This window comes from Lissotriton helveticus, chromosome 7, assembly GCF_964261635.1.
Source record: "Lissotriton helveticus chromosome 7, aLisHel1.1, whole genome shotgun sequence".
Classification (NCBI taxonomy): Eukaryota; Metazoa; Chordata; class Amphibia; order Caudata; family Salamandridae; genus Lissotriton; species Lissotriton helveticus.
The window spans coordinates 111,457,684-111,477,557 of record NC_136068.1 but is presented as its reverse complement, the minus strand read 5'-3'; positions in this window follow the sequence as shown (position 1 = coordinate 111,477,557).

Here is a 19,874-nt window from a genome sequence, read left to right as displayed (position 1 = left end):
CCATTTTGTGTTTGCAAGCTCTGCAATTCGCAAAAAACTCAGGGGCAGATTTACAAGGAACTGACGCATCTGCATAGATGCGTCAGTTTCCTTGCGTCATCGCCAAATGTCCTTGTACCACTATGGATGTGCTGTATTTACAATACAGTGCTCCATGTTGCAAGGATAAACAGATGCGTCAGAAATTCTGACGAATCTGTTAGCGCAAAAGTGACGCATTGCTGTAGTTGCTCATGAAAGTGATGCAACTCCAGCAATGCGCCACCCTTGATGGGTGAGTCTCATTCAAAAAGCCCTGAGTCATTCCTTATGCCTGGTCTGAGCAAGCTTGGGGAATGAAATCTTGTCTTCGTCAGTTCTACATGGCTTTTTGCGTGGGAACCCTGCATACATTATATCTGACGCAGGTATAATGTGATGTAGGGCTTTACAACATGACACATCTCCCTAGATGTGTCACGTTGTAAATGGGCCACAACATTTACACTGCGGCTGCGTCACAAAAGGGACGCAATGCCGGTGCAAAAGTCACTCAAGGGGCTTGCACATCTGACACTCAGTGATTGCAACACCATGTGTTAATCCATTTTAGGACTCACAAAAGCGTTTTGAACTAGCAAAATGGGTTTCCCAACCCATACCAAATCACAATTAGGAAGTGATGTGAAAGGGCCATCCCCTCCTAATTGCGTACAGTGTATTACCAGTGGCCTCCGGCAATCCCCTTGGCTGTGATATAAGAGGATATAAATTTGATATATACCAGTGGTTTGCCACGACATTTGCAGTTGCAAACAATTGATTCGGATTGGACACCTCAAAGGAGGCGATAACTGATTGGCAAAGGGGATTCCCATTTTGTGAATGGTGCTGGGTAATCTCAAAAACGAATAGGCAATGATTCAAGGAGCTACTTCATGCATCCCGCCAAAGTTTTCCAAAATCAGAAACTTTTTTTATAAACAGTACTGGTTCCTTTCAGGAACACAGACTGCTTTAAAAAACAAAAAGCTTTTGTTTAGGAATGCAAACACAGGGATGGCCTTTATGGTATGTTAAATCATGAAGATTTGCAGAATGCACTAAAACCCGGACGGTATCTTGGCACTGAACAGGTGAGTCTAGCCACACCTAGGGCCTAGTGGGACTACTACTTGAAAAGCTAGGTCTTCAGCTTCTTGCAGAATTCAAGAAGTTAGTGGGATGCTCTTATGTGTAGCAGCAAGTCCTTCCATGCTTTAGGAGCTTTGTAGGAGACGGAACAACCGTCAGATCTGGTTTTCATATCATTGTGTGCAATCAGATGTCCGGATGAGCAGAGGTGTCTGGAACGTTTGGAAAGCAGATGCAATTGGTGAGGTATGCTGGGCCAGTGTTATCTAATGCCTTTAAAGTCAGGGTGAGGAGTTTTAATGATGCTCGTTTGTGAATGGGTAGCTGATGGAGCTCCTTCAGGTGTTGTGTGATGTTAATGCAGCAAGGGGGGTTGAGGGTGATTCTGGCTGCTACATTGTGAATCCAGCTTGCTTGTGACCAGACATGCATGACAGTTTCCAAGTGCTGATTGGTAGCCTTATGAAAATCTTCTTCATCATCTTCAGGACATGGAAGCATGAGGAGGTGAAGTCATTGACTTAGGCAGTCATGTCAGGTTTCTTGTCAATGATAATCCTGAGATTCTTGGCATGGGTGGTTGGGGTCACTATGGGTCCTAGATCTCTTGGACACCAGGTGGAGTCCCTCAGTGATGTGCTGTTCCTGGAGATCATGCTTTTGGTGTTGTCAGACTTAAAATTTAGACACTTGGTCTTCGTACAGTGGGCAATTTCAGTGACGCAGGCATCAAACTTGATCTGGGTACTGGGTGGGTACTGGGCATCTTGTCCATAACAAAGAGAATGAGTTAAGTGTCACCGGCATAGATCTACGGTATCCTGGTGTTCCAAGTAAACCGCCGTCTTTGGGTTTATTGCCAATCTCGGATTGTTGCAAATAGCGACCTGCCTAATTATAACTCATAAGGCAGGCCATTCCTCAACACTGTAGATTTTGGAATTTTACTTTTTTTCAACACTATCTTTTAGTAGATGTGACTCAAAGTTCATTGTCACACAATGAAGAGGTTAGTGGACATTGTGAGAGTAGCAAAGTTGTGACTTTGTACCAGGGACAAATACTCGCATGAGTGCATTTTTGCTATTTTTATGATGTCTGGCATTGTGCAGGTTTGTATTTTTTATCTACATTTGAATATTCTAGTTTTGTCTTACCTGTCATGAATACATATAACACACTTTTTGGTGCTTCAATACGCCAAATGTTGTGGTATACAAACAAATATTTCAGGGAATGGTAACAAAAAAAACTTTAAAAAATGTAACGTCATGAGTTGAAGAAATATAATCTTCATTCTCAGGGAATACTTACTAATGAAAAGAAGAACTTGGCACAGAAGCTGAAAATATGAAAAGACATCTTTATTAAATTTAATAAGTGAGGCCAAGTCACACAGAAGCCGTAGCAACTGAATGAGGCAGTCTGAAGAGTACAGAGAACAGATGCCTTTTATATGCTCTCAGGGTTACAAACTTCAGCATACAAGTAAGGGGCAGTCCTAGCTTTTGCAAACATGCAAAAAAAACGCACACTCAGAGTGATGTATTAAACAAGGTCATTAACAGTGCATGACAGGGGCTCAAGAAAGTGTTCACTAAATTAAAATGTGTGAATTTCTGTGGGTTTTTGGCTATTAAACATTAGTTTTTAACCACTTGGTAGTTATAGTTAGGATTATGTATCTATAGGAAATGTATTTTTTGGTGACCTTATATCTTTGGCGCCATATAACGAATCTTAGCAAAACGTTCTCCCCAAAAATAATATTTTCACCTCAGCTCCTTCCTGGAAAGTTTCAGGGGATCTGTCAAGCGAGGGGTGAGAAAAAGATAGAGGAGGGGGACTCGAAACGAGTTTCCGCATTTATTTTATCATAGGAAGTTCTAGGCACAGCTTGAGTCAAAACCGCTGAATGGAATTGCAACATATTTGGCAAAAAACTAGTTCTTAGCCCAGAAATACTACTTTTGGTGATTTTGTTTGTCGGTTCAGTAGTTTTTGAGCAATTAATGCTCAAAAACGTTGCATATTTCACGCACCAGAATGTCAGCAGACCAGAGAGATCTCCAGCTGAGTTCTGATTGGCTGCCACCACATCAACCAGGAAGTGGTGTAATCCATCTTAGGAATTGGGATTCACTTCTGAGTCCTAAAGAAAGCACAAAAAAAGACATGGGGGCAGGGTAGGGCTATCCTGACCCCATAACCCTGGTGGTGTGGTCCCAGAGGAATTTTGCTATGAATTTGCAGAGAATCTACAAATCTGCTGTAAAACAAATTACCCCAGGGTTATCCAGGGCCCTTTGTGTGTGGCACATAGGTAACTTTACGGGAGGGGGTGCATGGCTTCCACCCCAAGCCTCTAAGAGGCCCCGAGGACCCAATCCCACAGGGCTGGTATTTTAATGAAGCGGAGGGTGAATGCATGAGCCCCCTCCCTGAGCCTAAAAATGGCCACTAAAATTCCATCCTTTGGGTCAAACTTGTTTGTAAAGGGGAGAGGGGCACGTGGCCCACCTCGCCAAGCCTCTAAGAAGCCTTGGGGAACCAATACAGCGGGAGCAAAATTCAATAAAAAGGGGAGGGTGTGTGTTATCCCCTCCCCAATCCTTTGTAGGCACCGGGGCCCCTATCCCCAGTGCTGATTTCATTTTGAAAAAAGGAAGGGGGGGCTGTGTGCATCCCTCCAAGAGCTTTTGTAAGCCCCAGGGAACCCAGCCTACTGGGCTGAAGTGAAGTTTAAATGAAGGAGGCCATGCAACCCCTCTTCCTGAGCTTTAAGTTTAAGGGCCCCCTTGTACCTGATCCCCAGGGCTGGCTTAATTATTCAGTCCCGGGGAGCCGACTCCCAGGACAAAGTAATTTCCGGGCGGATAAACATATGTTTCCTCCCGCCTAGTGGGAGCATTTTAAAACTTCCCGCCGGGTGGGAGCAAACATGCCTTCCCTGTATGCAGGAGTGTTGGCACAGAAGAAAACTCTGCTGCCAGCCAGTGGAAGATTTAAATATTCTATTTCCATGCTTGCACACCTGCAGACAAGAAAGGCAGTGTGCGGAGGGGGTTGGCTTTACGTACGATAAAAAAAGATTACTATACATTTAAAAAAAAAAATCATTAAAAAATCCAAAGGTTAAAGTAACACAGTGGCAAGAGTTATACTAACCTTGGGGCATGAGTCAGAGCTACCAGAACTAATTATTTCAGCGGTTTTGTACAATTAAAACATTATGTTGTCACTGAAATTCTCACCTACCTATAACTTTACTTTAAACTTTTTGCAGTGCAGTGAATATATATATATTCACTGCACTGATACACACACATATATTTTGGTTCACCGAAGAAACAAATGGGAAAAGCGAAGTTATGGGTGGCTTAGTTATACCACCATAACATAAGTTTGGAATGTTTTTAAACTTTCTTCTAGTGCTCAAGAAACCCTAGGAGAATACATTTAAGGCCTCCAGCACCTCTCTGGAAGGCTCGTAAGACTCGCAGGTGGGCACAAAAAGTCCAATATATAATTTTGCTTACATTATCTGGCAATGTTTTATGTTATATTTTAATTTTAATTTCTCATATTGCAGAAGTCTCTTAGAAAGTCCTTAGGTGCATCATCTCAAACCCTTTTGTAATGCGCTAGATAGTTTTGATAGCCCGTAGATGAAACAATATCAGGTTCAATCCATGCCTCTTGATGAATAAGGCTAAACATAATGATATCAATTCAGAAAGAAACTAAGTTAAAAAACAATTTGAAAAAGACAGTAAAGAGTGACCAAAAAAGGCTTGCATGATATAATCAATTTTTACTCGTAAATGTATTTATAACTCAACTCCAATATTCAGTCTAGTCCGTTCCTTAGCATTTAACTTATTAATATACTTAGATTCCAGTAATCTCAAAATATTCTCTCCTTTATTGAATGCAAGTGATTTATGGACATTATATCGATCACAAAATATTTTAGTATTTGAACTTAACCCTCACGTAATTTGTAGAAGTGACTTGCTATTTAGTAACTAAAATCAAATTTGTATTGCCTTTAACAGTTGAAGTATTCTTTTGCGCACAGGCAGGGCTGTACTGTCTATGTGATTTTAAGGACATGCGCACACCAAAATATATAATCCATAACCAGTCATACATGTTAAGTTCTTATTGATTTTTGGAATTCAGTAAGAACAGTTCTTACTCTGCCTGCAGGCTTTGTATTTTTACAACCTCTAAAACCCTTTTCGGAATTCAACCTGGTGGTTAGTTGTTACTTCATGGCTTCTGAGTTTGCTCTGTACTAACCTCTCCTTTTCGGACCTCGCGCCTCGAAAAGTTAATTGTGGTTTATGGGAATTACTTTTCCAATGATAGGGTCACTCTTCAATACATTACAATGTTTGTTGACAATCTTTCTTACTGTACTATGTTCTGAACTGAGTGCCATAATTGAGCTCCGTGATGTAGCCTCCAGTTTCTGCATCTTACTGAACAGTAACATCCCTATTTCAACTTTCGATCTTCTTCGTCTCATTCATCAGTATAGTATGTAAGTAACCTCTCTGTCTTTAATGATTTATCATTACTACATTGTATATTTGTGTTTGACTTACTGTACTTGTGAGAGTTAAATGTAGATGATTTCCACCTATGAATTCCACAACATGTTTCTCAGTGCTTTTCCAAATGAAAAAGAGATCATCGATATATCTCAGCCGATGGAGTATCTTATTAATATTGGGTTCCATGCTTTCTCCCAAACTCCATGCTAACTCTTGCTCACATCATCAGCTACATGTAAATTAGCATAGCTACGGGTGAAGCAGGTGCTCATTGCTGTTCCTTACACTTGTGTGTAAAGTAAGCATGGGCGGATTTTGCGGATCCACGATTCACGAATTTGCGAATTCACGGATCGGCGGATTTGGGGGCGGGGCTTCCTCGAGTGTGTGGGCGGGGCCAAACGGACGGGGCTTCCATGCGAGCGCACATGCCTCTTGTGTGTATAAAAGGTCAGAGACCGATCAGAGCAGCAGATTAAGAGACAGAAGCTCCTGGTCACAGGAACAGCACGGGGATTGCGCTTGTGAAAGTCAAAGATGCAAATGCCTCTGGCCTGCATCACAGCGGATTTTCGATGGTATATTTGGGAAGAAGGCACACCTGCTCAGCCTCCACAATGCTCACGATTGTTTTTGGGCTGATGAATGAGTCACTGAATTTAAGCTTCAACTAGGGCACATGCTTTATTGATATCTGCAAGTGTTTCCTGTTGAGGTTTATTTTTTGTGCCAGGACCGTCGTGCCAGAATGAACCCTGCCCTTCATATTTATTCAAGACACCAGTTTTTCCCCAACAAAAGTTCAAAGCCTAATTTACGATGGCGCCGGCAAGCTGCCAGCGCCATCCTGAAAAAGTTACTTAATTAGCTTCAACAGGAAGCTCCAACTGATAAAATAAAGCAGGCGCTCGAGCCCCTGCTTTATCTTATCTATTAGAGCTTCCTGTTGAAGCTAATTAAGTAACTATTTGAGGATGGCGCTGGCAGCTTGCCGGCGCCATCGTAAATTAGGCTTTGAACTTTTGACCGCAGAATCCGCCGCTCGCGGATTGCGGATTTTCGGTAAATTCGCGAGAGTTCGCGGACCGCGAATTTACCCAAAATCCGCAAAATCCGCGATCGGAGCGGATTTTGCGCTCATGCTTAGTGTAAAGGGTATTTCTGAACAGAAAAATGTTTTCAGTGAGCTATTGCCCTATCATCTGTAATAACATCTTTGTGTGCTGAGTAAGTCTCCGGGGTGTAGGCCTCAGAAAGCACACACATACATTTAAGCTTTCATGGTGTCTTTTACTTGTGTACTTGAGTACCAAGAGGAGACATCAAAAGCTACACTGTTAGAAAGTGCATTATAGGTAGAGGAAAATGTAGGTCTGCCACTGGCAATAAGGCCACTAACACAGTATAGGACTCAGAATAGGTCTTAGAAAATTATTTGCATGCTCAACCCTTGGTAACGTGGCTGCGAGCAGACAGGCTTAACATCAAAGACAGGTATGTAAAGCATTCAAAAACACCAATTCAGTAAATAATTAAGACACAACATATAATAAAAATCCAACACCAATTTATAAAAAATAGGAAATATTTTTATCTTTAAAATGACACCAAAACGACAAACATCCAATGTAGGGAACACAAGATAGCATTTTTTAAAGATTTATCACTTTCTAGCACTTAGAAACTTATAGCACCCTATTGAGACATCTGGGCGCGATAGACCGGCTCAAAGTCAAAGTTTCAGGCCGACCGTGATGGAGCCCTGAGTGGCTACCACGGTAGGTCCCGGTCACAGTTTTAACCTTCAGACTTAGAAACTTTTCTGGAGCTTTTACATGGGGGTCCCTCGATGCTCTTCACCAGGCCGGACTCGGTGAGGGTTCGCTGGCCTCGGATTTCTTCTACTCCTGGTCAAACTCTGGAAGTCGGACCCACAGAGCTTTTAGCGGGACAAACCTGGATGGCTTGGCTGGCTCGCGGTTGAAGGCAGGTAGCTTGGCTGGCCAGGTTGAGTCTGTCCCCCTATGAAGCTTTTTTTCAAAGTTGCTCCAAAGTTCTCCAAACTTCTGGAACTTTTTTCCTGAAGTTTCCCAAGGGGTCCCAAAATGTCTCAAACTCACTCCAAGTGTCTGGAAGCTCCAAGATTGTCCTTGAAAGTTGAGGACTTCAGTTCCCACAATCCACTTGGACAAAACCCTTACAAATCCACTGGTCTTTCTTCAGGTTGAGGATCCTTGGTGGTGATGTTCCAGTTGAGCTCTGTTAACCTGTAGCTTGCAGGAAGTCCACTCTTTAGTTCCTTTACAGCAAGGTAATCCACAAGGCTGTAGTTTCAGCTGTTGCAGTCTTCAGAGGGCAGGCCTTATAATTTTGCACCCCAACTTCTCAGCATGGCAACGTCTTGCTTTCTGAAGTTTCAAGCAGCAGATCTGAGAGACTCTGCCCCTCTGAGATACTTATTCTAAGTTCTCTGGGTCAAACAGGAGGTCACTCCTGACCAATGTGAGCTGTGTAACTTCCCAAGGATATGACCACATCCTGTAGAGTGTGGCATTATTTTGTCCCAGACTGCACCAAATCCTCCAAATTCATAATGGCTGAATTTCCAGCAGGGAGGTAAGAGCTGGCTAAACAGACCCCTAGGATGGCTACTTTCCATAGCCTCTCCCCCCCCTGCATCTGTGCATTCCTTCCATAAGCATAGCTCTTCTCAAAAGAGTGAAGTTGCAAATGACACCGAGGCCGCCCTCTTCAATTTGAAGACCATGATTTACGACTCCCCCCCCCACCCCGCTCTGGCATTCCTGTGTAGCAGCACACTGCCCTCCCAGCTGGTTAACCCCAGGGGCTCTTTATCACCTCTTCAATGCAGCCTGGCTAATCCACTTAACTCTGACCAATCAGAACAGACCACTTGAAGGCTGAATCTGGACTTACAAACAAGAAAGTCTTATAACAACTTGTCTGTACATTTTAGGAGAAATTCAACAACATGATATTGTTGGATTCATCACTACCATTCTGGGAAGTCTTTAAATGGAAGTTCTATCACTCTCCTATCAGGAATTATTAGTTAATATCTTCTTGCCATGTTAACCTATATGGAATGGGATTTGCAATGGGAGAAATGACTTGGGCCATTTATCCAGCACTAGGGCTTATAAAAACATATTTTATGAGTACTTCGCTTATATCTACAGGACCCCCACCTCATGGGACACCTGGGGGAGACTTTAGGGGCTCTGAATCTGTTGAAATAGTGTAGATCCTCCCTCCACAGTGCTCCTAGCATCAAAGTCGAATTTGGGCAGCACTTTATCACAATGTGGGGAGTGAAAAGTGACATTTCACTTAATCCAGGGCATATAAAACTCATTTTTATAAGGGTTTACCTTATAAATACCTGACCGCCCACCCCTGGGACATCTAGGGAAGACCATTGGGGTTTCTAATATGCCATTGTAGGTTATCCATTTTTAAGTGCCCCAAACACAGAAGTCGAGTTTGGGCACAATTTACTTTTTAAAAGCTGTCCTGTCACACAGAGCCACTTTAAAAAAATACCTTAGGCTTCAGCAGTGCACACATGCAAGTGCAGAAAGGTCTGCTGGCCTCTAAACTGCCATGCCCTATTTATACTAGGGACTGATAGGTAGTTTCAATCCCCCTGCCCTAATATGTACTAGCGCCCTATGGGGTAGGTCATGCCAATCACAGGGGTACCCCATACCATAGTGTACCCTAGTGTGTGTAGGTGTTTTCACTGTAATCTAAGTGTGTGTCTTTCAGCATAGCACTGGCCCTGGGCCTGGTTAGGTAGAGCCCAGGGTCAGTCAGAGTCAGTTACCACCAGTACCAGTCAGTAAAAAGTTGGGGGGTGCACAGGGCACAGGATGACTTTGCAACATACACAAATAAATTCTTACTCCCATCTTACATCAAATATTCTACAGAGGAAGCCAGTAGTATATTTTATAAATGAAGGAAGCAGACAATGATTATCATAAATCAATTATTACATTTTTAAAGACAGTCATGTGCTGAAACAATTGGCCTTCTGTGGGATTTGTTTTGTTTTTATGCACCACCCGACCAGTACGTTTAGATGGTCATTTCTTAGAAACCAGTTCACACCTTGTTATAAAAGCCCTGTTCTAAGTAATCAGTCAATTGCAAATATTAATTCTGCCTAATTCACATACAATCCTCTCTCGTGATATTTCATATCATTACTTGTCTCCCAGGTGTCAGTGTGCTTCCTGTTAATACATATCATAAGGCCACAGCAAAATCTTACCCTCTTCATATGAGGGTTTGTCTATTAAATTGGTCTCTTCCTTAAGACTCTTTATGATATCATAGTACAATCTCTTCTTCTTAGCCACATTTCTACTTCAAGTTCTGTTTGTGGTTTGTTCATGGCGTTTCTTTAAATGTGAGTTAACCAGAACATAATCAATATGCAATATATCAGGGGTCAACTAGGGAATTTTCCATGGATGGTGGCCTAGAGACAGTATTAGCAATATCTCTTGTGTATAACTAAAATAGGCCCAGGCAAGATTTTGATTACTCCGGTGCAATCAGATAGCATTAATCTTTAGAAGAGAAATTCCCAGAAATTACTCGATCATGCCCATTCATGTAATCATGAGTAATTTGGCACAAAAATCCTACAGCGGGAGGACTAATTTAGGAAGATGCTGTTGCATTTTGTGTTCTTTTGCATTTAGCACTATTTTCTTAGCGCAAAATGCATCCTCTGATCCATTTTGGTTGCGAGGGTGCATTTTGCACTAAAAAATTTACTCTAAATGCTGGTTAACAATCCTCACATAATTCTGCATAATTTCATGTAATTTTTGCTTTAATTTTGCTACAGCAAATTCCACAATTACATGAGTTATGCCAAACCCAATACCTAGGGGCCGATTCCGATTTTGGCAGGAAGGGCTCCGAACCATGTACGGAGCCCTTCCGACCGAATAGGTCAGCGCCGGCCGGATTCCTTTCCTACCGAGCCAATCCGGATTGCAGATGAGAGGCTAGGAGAGCCTGCCCGCAGTCCGGAAATCCTCCAGTACTCCCCCGGTCACCTCTGTGCGACCGAGGGAGTACGATGACAGCTTTTCACTGCCTTTTCGTGCCAGTCTGTCTGGCACGAAAAGGCAGTCGGAAGCTGTCTCAGGGGACCCCCAGCAGGGACCCCATTGGTGTGAGGCAGCCGGATGGTGGCCTGGAGGCACATAGGTGCTCCTCCGTTGATCCTTGCACCCGGTGGCAGGCACCTTGGGGTGCCGGCCACAGGGTGCAGGGATGAACTGCACCCCTGCTTTCTACATTGCAAGCATGCTTTCCGCTCGGAAAGCATGCTTGCATTGTAAGATATACAAATGCGACCGGACCCTGTTTGGTCGCATCATACTAGCAGGGCTGTAACCGACGACAGCAGGTCGGTCGGTTACAGCTCCTGCCCGATGTCGGACGGACTTAAGTCCGTCCGACATCGGAATATGCCACTTGGTCTTACTTTCAAAAGAGAGTTATCTCTCTGTAGTTTGTTTCCCTCTCCTGGCTCTGACTTATGTTCCTAACAAAGCAAGTTTATTTAACAGCTTAATATTTACCATGTGTTCCTAATTCTGTTCCTCTGTATTGTTATATTTCCTACTTTTCATTTGTTATCTTCTTTGTAGTTGGGAAAAATGCTTCAGTAGTTTCAATTTATGTATGTATTTATATACATCAACACAGGTCTGTGGGTAACAGAAACTTGTCTCTTGGCAGTATGACAGTCCTAAAGATAAGTTCTGTAAATTCAGCATCTGCTAAAATCTTATCACTTACATTGATTATCATATTGTGCACAAGAATTTTCTCTTATGTTTAATGATTTGACTTGACAGGGCAGCTGTTGCCATACAATTATGTGAGCATCACTACAGAAGGGCTTTGGCTGAACCCAGATGTGGGGAGTAAGGAGTACATATTTTGATTGGGCAGAAGTTTTGTGCTTCCACAAAAAAGTGCCTGCCACACAGTTGTGATCATTTTGTTTATTTATGCAGCTGGCTGAGGTTGAACTTTTAGAGGGGCACACATGAACTTGTAATGCTTTTAAAGTGTCTTGGGTAATAGATAATTTATGGTGTTATTCTCTGGTAGCAGCACAGATGGGAGGAGGGCAGTCATTAACCTATATAGATTTTAGGTCTGGCTTGACAGTGCATTCATGAGCCAGACTTATTGGCATTGACAGTGCTTGTCTTTTTACTTTTCTGTCTCTTTTTTCTTGCTTTTTCAGTATTATTTTTTGTCTGCTCCTTTCCGTGATTCATATATGTGATCTTTGGTAATTGAAAGAGCTAAAATTCCTTTAAAAAGATACCTGTTTCTTAGGTTGATTCTTTAAAGTGCCTTTGCCTGGGTCATATTTAACCTCTTAGATTGCATCTAAAATGATATCAGTTGTCAATGTTCCTACCTTTCTAGTTATTTCAACTTGTTTTTCCGGTCTGAGTATATCAAAGCTACTTGTAAACATTTCCTTTATTCATAATCCAACATATTAATTTTATTTTGTGTGCTTTCTTCCTCTTTATATCCTTTTTAGCCTTTGCTAATCGACTCTTCATTTCCGTGCAGAATCTTTCAATTTTTTCTATCTTATCATGTTTTAGTAAATTGTTTCTAAATGATCAATCTCCTTTAGAGCTTTCTCATGATCACTCACTGCATATTCTACTACAGTACACATCATTTGTGAAGATACTGCAGCCATTTTATATGTCAAGTTTCTGGTCCTTAAAGCAGGGTTTATTAACATTTGTAACTTCCATGATACACTCCTCAAAACCAGGTACTTTTGCAGTGATGTGCATTCTCTTCATTTTGTCAATTTATAGCTTTTTCAGTTTTTTCACTTTTAGCTGAAGAGTGAAATCTACAGTGCCATTGGGTTTGTTCATGTTTGTATTTATATCCTGCAGCCCTTTGAGATGGAATCTCTTTGGGCAGTAATGCTCACGAATTTTTGACAATGCAATTCAGATATAAACAGAATGTCTAATCAAAAATCTGTATGCATACATAGAACTATTGTATTGTGCATTAAAGATTTGTCAGTGGGTTCAAAGCTCATATTCATCAGAAAAGAGGTCTTAATTGTCAATTATTTCCCCCAATTCATGATGCTGAATGCATTTACAGATGTGATGTTAGGCCTGTGAGCATTAGGGTTGTCTTCCCTCAAACTTTTTGCCTCTCATTTTTCTGAAATTCCTTTTTGTTGGCCTTAGGACTCTGTGCACTTTACCATAGCTAACCAGTACTAAAGTGCTTGAGCTCACGCTCCTAAACATGGTTTGATTGGCATATACCCAATTAACATATATAATTAATTGTAAGTCCTTGTGGAGTGGTATGCCATATTCCAAGGGAATGTATATTAAATGCTGCCAGTGGGCCTGCAGCACCTATGGTGCCACCCACTTACGTATCATCCTAAACCATGTCCCAGGCCTGTCATTGTGGCTTGAATACAGTGTTGCATTGCCATCAACTTGCCATTTAAACCCCCTTGCCCATCATTACGCTCCCCTTTTATTATATATAAGTGTGGCGCTGGAGTTCTAGGTGATATGGAATGTAGAACTGGGAAAAAGGTTCCATAGTGTATGAGGAGAAACTGACAGTTGGGATTGGAGTTCTTTTGGAAGGGATCGGTGAGAGAAGAAGACATGTGCCTTGGCTCCAGTAAATTACTTGTTCCTGTATACTGTGTACGCATCATCATTACACGCTGGTGACGAGGAGCTTACCTGTTTTATACAGTCTTGTTCCTATCCTCGGCATCGTCAGTGTTTCTCAATCAGGGCTAGCAGGACAACGGAAAAACTTGTATTGGGGTCTATTGTGAGCAAGACGTGTTGTCTTGGGATCCACACGATGATGTAACACCTTCAACCAAGCGTAACATTTGTTGTTATTTTGGCATGTGGGCAGTTGCCAAGAAGTCGCAACATTTGTGCATGCTTGCAGCTCCTGAGTAGTGCTGTGCACCTTATGTGCGGGAAATTTGAAGCGCACTCTTGCACATGGCATTAGAAACCAGATCACCTTGCGAGGCCACGCTACATGACCTACGTCTAGGCCATCTTGGATTAGATCGCGGTATGTCACCTAATTGGAATGGGATTTTGGGCCCGCTCTCTGTGATAAGTAGTCCCACAACAAGTGCATCAAATAAAATTTCATTTGTTTTATTGAATACGGTGGTGCACACACCATATTGACTTGTTGACTTGCTGACATCAATTCCATTTGATCACCTTTTGGATGCTTACAACGATGGTAATGACCTCACCTGTTTTGGTGAATGAGGTGATGCCCACACCATATTGACTTGTTGAGTTGAGCATACATTTATTTCTTTGGTTCAGTTGTTGATTGTGGTATTGCACACACCTAGATTTAACTGACTGTTCATTAGGGCTTATCTGATGATAATTGTCCAGTTAGGATTGTGTATTTTACATATAGCTATGCAGGCCCAAACATTTAGCCTCATGCTTCCTCTACCTTTTCTTCCTCTTTTAGGTAAGTTGCGAATAAAGTGGCTAGAATGGAAGGAATATTTCCTTAACTATTTATTTGGCATAGAAGAGGAAGGTAATGAGGACCTCTCTCCATTTCGGAAGAAAATGATTTAGCTACATAGTTTGAGACCTGAGGGGCGGCAACTTTAAAATCAGATGGAAATAAACTAGGACTGAGGTGGAAGGTGATGTTTTAAGTCATACTTTGCATGACCTATACCTTTATTAGCAGCCTACTGTGTGTGCGGCTATAGACAAGTATACATTTTTCCAGAACAAAGAAGGTAATTCTGAAATGGTGGAGGATTATGTGGCTGCTTTAAAAAACATAAGTTGTCTCATGTAAATTTGGTGTCCTACAGGATGAACTTATAAGAGACCAGATCATTATATACACCAAAGATCCAAACATCCAAGAGAGGTTGTGGGTGAGTGGAAATGCTTCACTCAGGGATTTGATTGCTATTGTAAAAAAGTCTAGCTGTCCAAAGATGCACCAAGGCAGCTGTTAACTCCTCGAGTAAAGACTCTGGAACTGTCTGTGTAGTTGCTAGAGGTTCTTTGGGCCAGATGTACGAACATTCACATGTGCAACTCGCAAATTGCGTTGAATTGTGACTCACAATTTGCAACTCACAAATGTGACTGTAAAATAGTGTCTCAGACACTGTTGGCGATTACCAATGGGGTCGCAAATTGCAAGCCTCATTAATATTCATAAGGCAGTCGCAATGTGCGACCCCTTTGGGAACAGCTAGCACTCACAGGGATGGTGGCCTGCTGGGATCTGCAGACCACCATGTCTGTGACTGCTTTTTTAATAAAGCAGTTTTTTTTTAAAAATGCATCCAGTTTTCTTAAAGGAAAACGGGATGCCTTTAAAATAGAAAAATTAAACTTTTCAGTTTCATTTTTTAAGGGCAGGGAGTGGTCCCTGGAACTACTGCATGCTCTTAAAAAATATTTTCGCACCATTCACAAAGGGGAAGGGTCCCGTTTGTGAGTAGCTTACCACCCTTTTGAAAAGGATGTAAAACTGTGAGTTTTTTGCGACCGCAAATGCGGTCACAAAACAGTCATACATTGCAGTCTGACTCACTATTAGGAAGGGACGCCCTTGGCACGCCCCCTTCCTAATAGCGAGTCGCAAACCATATTTTGCAGGTCGCTAATAGGTTAGCGACTCGCTAAATATGGTTTGTACATGGAGCTGACCAGTTTTGCAGTTGCAATTGTGATGAGTTTCTGTTTGCGACCGCAAAAAACAATTGTACATCTGCCCCTTTGACTTCAAATCTTATAGGGGTAATATGAATCAAAAGCAAAGAATCACTAGTACATACAACCAGATGAACAAAGTGGGGAAAGATAAGGATAAGCAACCCTTTTGTTATAGATGTGGCAGCACGGAACACTTGCCTACAGATAAAAATTGTCCTGCTGTTAAAGGGAAGAGTTATTATTGTGGGGTTGTAGGTCACTTCCTGAAAGTTTGTGAAAGAAAACTTGGCCAACAAACTGTAAAGTATATATCTAGAGAATCTGATTCGGAGCAACTTAAAGAAGATGATGCTGGCTGTTCTGAGGGGGTGTTGAATATTGACTGTCTTGTTCTGCACTTAGACCAGAAGTCTAAAGACAAACCTGCATGTAAGAAGCAGATTGAGAGCGTTGACATAATAATTGTGGCGGACTCTGGCTCGCCTTATTCTATTGAAGATATGGTGGTGTGGAATGACAAGTTTGTTTGTGCTCTAGGTGATAATTGACTTCCTATGGATGTTCACCCGGTAATCTTCACAGAAGAAAGGATTCATGTGGTTATATTTAGGACCTTACATTTTAAATTTAAAGGGAGGAGACTGGTAGGGAAGTTGTATGTGGTGGAAAATGGGCCTATGGTTTGATAGGTCAAAGGGCATTAGGCATTACATTAAACCCAGTAGTAGGGAGCAAGTATTGTTGTTAAATGATTCAAAATTTGCCATAGAAAGTAGGGTGAAGAAGGAATATCCCAACTTAAGTTCTGGAACTGTGGGGGAAATTGAAGGAATTTTGCACAAATTGCAGCCATAAGTATCAGAATGTACCATTGAGAGTGAAAGAGGAAGTGGCTAAAGAGTTTGAAAAGTTGGAACAAAGTGGTATGATTGAACCTGTAGAGTATGCAGAGTTGTTAGTGCCCCTTGTGGGTAGGAAGGCAAGTGGTCAAATCAGTTTGTGCATAGACGAGTAAAAACATTGTGGTGGATACATTTCCATTGCCTAAAATCAATAAGATGTTGGCTAAAACTACAGGCATGTAATGGTTTTCTATGATTGACCTTGCCTCAGCTTATCATCAGATACCACTAAATTTCTCAAGAAAAATGTAACTTCCTTCATCACTCCTTTTAGTTGTTATATGTATGTGTGGATGCCATTTGGGTTGGCATCTGCAGCAGATGTACTCCAAAGACTGATGCTCAAGTTGTTTAAGCGACGGATGGCCTGGACTATTCACAATCTGGTTTCAGCCCAAACCACAGCACAGAATCAGCCCTTCAGACAGTGACCAATAACATCAGAATGGCACTGGATGATGGCAGCTCCATGATTCTGGTGCTGTTGGACCTTTCCGCCGCTTTCGATACGGTGTCTCACACGGTGCTTCTTGACCGCCTAGGTGAGGTGGGTGTGGAGGGAGAGGCTCTGACATGGATGAAGAGCTTTTTGACTGGTCGTGTCCAAGAAGTTAGGCTGGGCTCCCACAAATCCACGCTAAGGGAGCTCAATAAGGGAGTGCCACAAGGCTCATGCCTTAGTCCTACACTTTTCAATGTGTATGTGGCACCCCTAGCCAACTTAGCTAGATCTTTCGGGTTCACCCCGGTGTCGTATGCTGACGACACCCAACTCCTTTTCCCTTTTAAAACTCTCACATCTGCAATAAAAAGATCTTTTGCAGATGGCATGAGAGCCATTGCAGACTGGATGTCAACCAACTGTCTGCAGTGTAATGTGGGGAAAACGGAGGTCATGTGTTTTGGACAAGCGGCAACATATTGGTCATCTGACTGGTGGCCCGTGGAGCTAGGTCCTGTCCCCACCCCCAAGAGTTCTGTTAGGAACCTGGGAGTGCTCTTTGATCAGCAACTTACCTTTAAGGGACATGTTAATCAGGTTGCTGGTACCTGCTTCCGGGCTATTGGGATGTTGAGACGAGTCTTCCCCTACATACCAGACCATCACAGAAAAACGCTCGTGCAGGCTTTGGTCATCAGCAGGGTGGATTACTGCAATGGGCTGCTCCTCGGAGCTAACGAGGAGCAGCTCAGTAAATTGCAAGTAATCCAAAATACAGCAGCAAGGATTGTCCTGAATGTTCCAGCAAGGACTCCTTCCAGTCCCCTGCTGATGAGACTCCACTGGCTTCCAGTGAGGAAGCGAGTCCAATTCAAAACTTTATGCACTATCCACAAGAGCATGATAGGGGAGGGCCCGAAATACATGACTAAGATCTTTCAGTCCTACATCCCTGGGCGACTTCTGCGCTCCAGTCATCAGCAGCTTTTGCAGATACCAAGAGTAAAAAAGGCCAGACAAGGTGGCCGTGCATTAGCTTATGCCGGACCAGCACTCTGGAATTCTTTGCCTCCAGAACTCAGATCAATTCCCAGTCATCTGAGTTTCCGGAAGACTTTAAAAACGTATTTGTATCCTGACAAATAATTGCTTTCCAGCTTCTGCACCCTATATTAGACACACTCTCGGAATTAGCACACTCTCGTGGTACAGCAATAGCGCGGAGATACCCCTTCGGGAGTCTAGTCTGGCGCTTTATAAGAATATAAAATAAATAAATAAATAAATAAATAAATAAGGATCCTATTGAAGTGACATATTTTCAAGATGACATCTTGGTCATGGGCAGAGATACTAGCGAACATGATGAGAAACCAACAATGGTCCTGAGAAGGTTAGGGGAGGTTGGTTGGACTACTGAATGACAAAAAACACAAATATGCTGTGAGATCAGTAACTTATTTGGGACATGAAGTGAGTGAAACTGTCATTTTGCCCAAGAAGGATATTGTGGAATCTATAAAGGATGCCCTTGCATCCTCCTGCAAAGAGGAAATTAGATCTTTGAGTGGACTGACTGAATTATATTTTACATTTGTAAGGAACTTTACTGAGCAAACATTCAAGTTGAGGCAATAGTTGAAGGAAAGACAAGAATGTGTTTGGAATGGGGACTAACTAAAGATTTTGAGAATATCTTGGAGGAGGTTTGTAATACTGTTCATTTACAAGGTTTTGGTGTATCTGCCAGCAGCATTTTGATAACAGATGCAAGTAGTAAAGGATTGGGGGGATGTTATCTCAAATTTCAGAAAAGAGAGTGGAGACCACTGTGTCATTTGCATCTAGATCTTTGTCCCCTACAGAAGAAAAGTATTCTGTCATCGAGAGGGAAATGCTTGCCGGTGTTTTGGCAATAGATATGTTTAGGCACTATCTGTGGGGGTCAAGATTTTCCTTGCACACATAGGCCATTAGTTAAGGTGTTGACTACAGAGGTTGCTCTTAAGGCTACTTCCCATATTGTTAGAATGTCCCTAAAATTCCTGGATTACACCTATAATGTTGAATATTTGCCTGGGGTTAGGAATAGCGTTACAGATTACCTGAGTAGATCTCCATTGTCCTTAAAGGAAATTAGATCTAGCGGAGATGACTATTGTGTGGCTGAGGTGGAGGATGATTATGAAGCTATCAGCATGGATGAGTGGAATACAAATTATACAAATGATTGCGAAGTGTGCAAGATGGAGACATTTGTTACTTGTGGCTGGCCATGCAAGCGAAAGCTTTCAGAAGATTGTATGAAGCATTGGGAGTTAAAGGATGTATTATCTGTTTATGATAGAGGGTTCATCCTTAGGGGACACAGAGGGGTACCTCCGGTCAGCATCAGGCCAAATCATTTTTGTATCATACATGAGGGGCACTTGTGAATAGTGAAAGAGTGTCTGTGTGCTGCATAAATACTTCAAACATTGCCTCTAAATTAAGCCTGACTGTTTTTTGCCAAGTTACCCAGGGTTAAGCACAGGTTAATTTAGTGGCTTTTTGTGGTTCACCCTGCAAGGGACTGTGGCTGTTGCTTGACCAGGGCTCACACCTCAGTCAATCAACAACCCAATTTCTCACATGTGGGCTATAGCTACTTCAGTTAACTATGACTGAAGAATTTCAGTATTTCTCTTTGTAGTTTGTAACATTTTTAACTGACATTTCACCTAACTATATTGTCACTAACCTTTTGGTTTTTTTTGTGAATGCTTCAGGCATATTTAAATTAAGATATTATGACAATACCTAACTATAACATTACTTTAACCAGTGGTTTTGTGAATGACTCTCTAGGGTTTTTTAAAACAAAGCAATATTTTCTTAGCATACCTAATCAAGCATACCCCGTGTTCTGCATGACTTTCGGCCTTGTGTGTAGGGATGTTTTGCCTCAAGCCAGGCTTTTCCCAATCCTTGCAGGTCCCCAAATACCCGGTGCGCACGGTTGGCAGTTGGAGCTAGGGGTTGGCCACAGGGCCTGGCC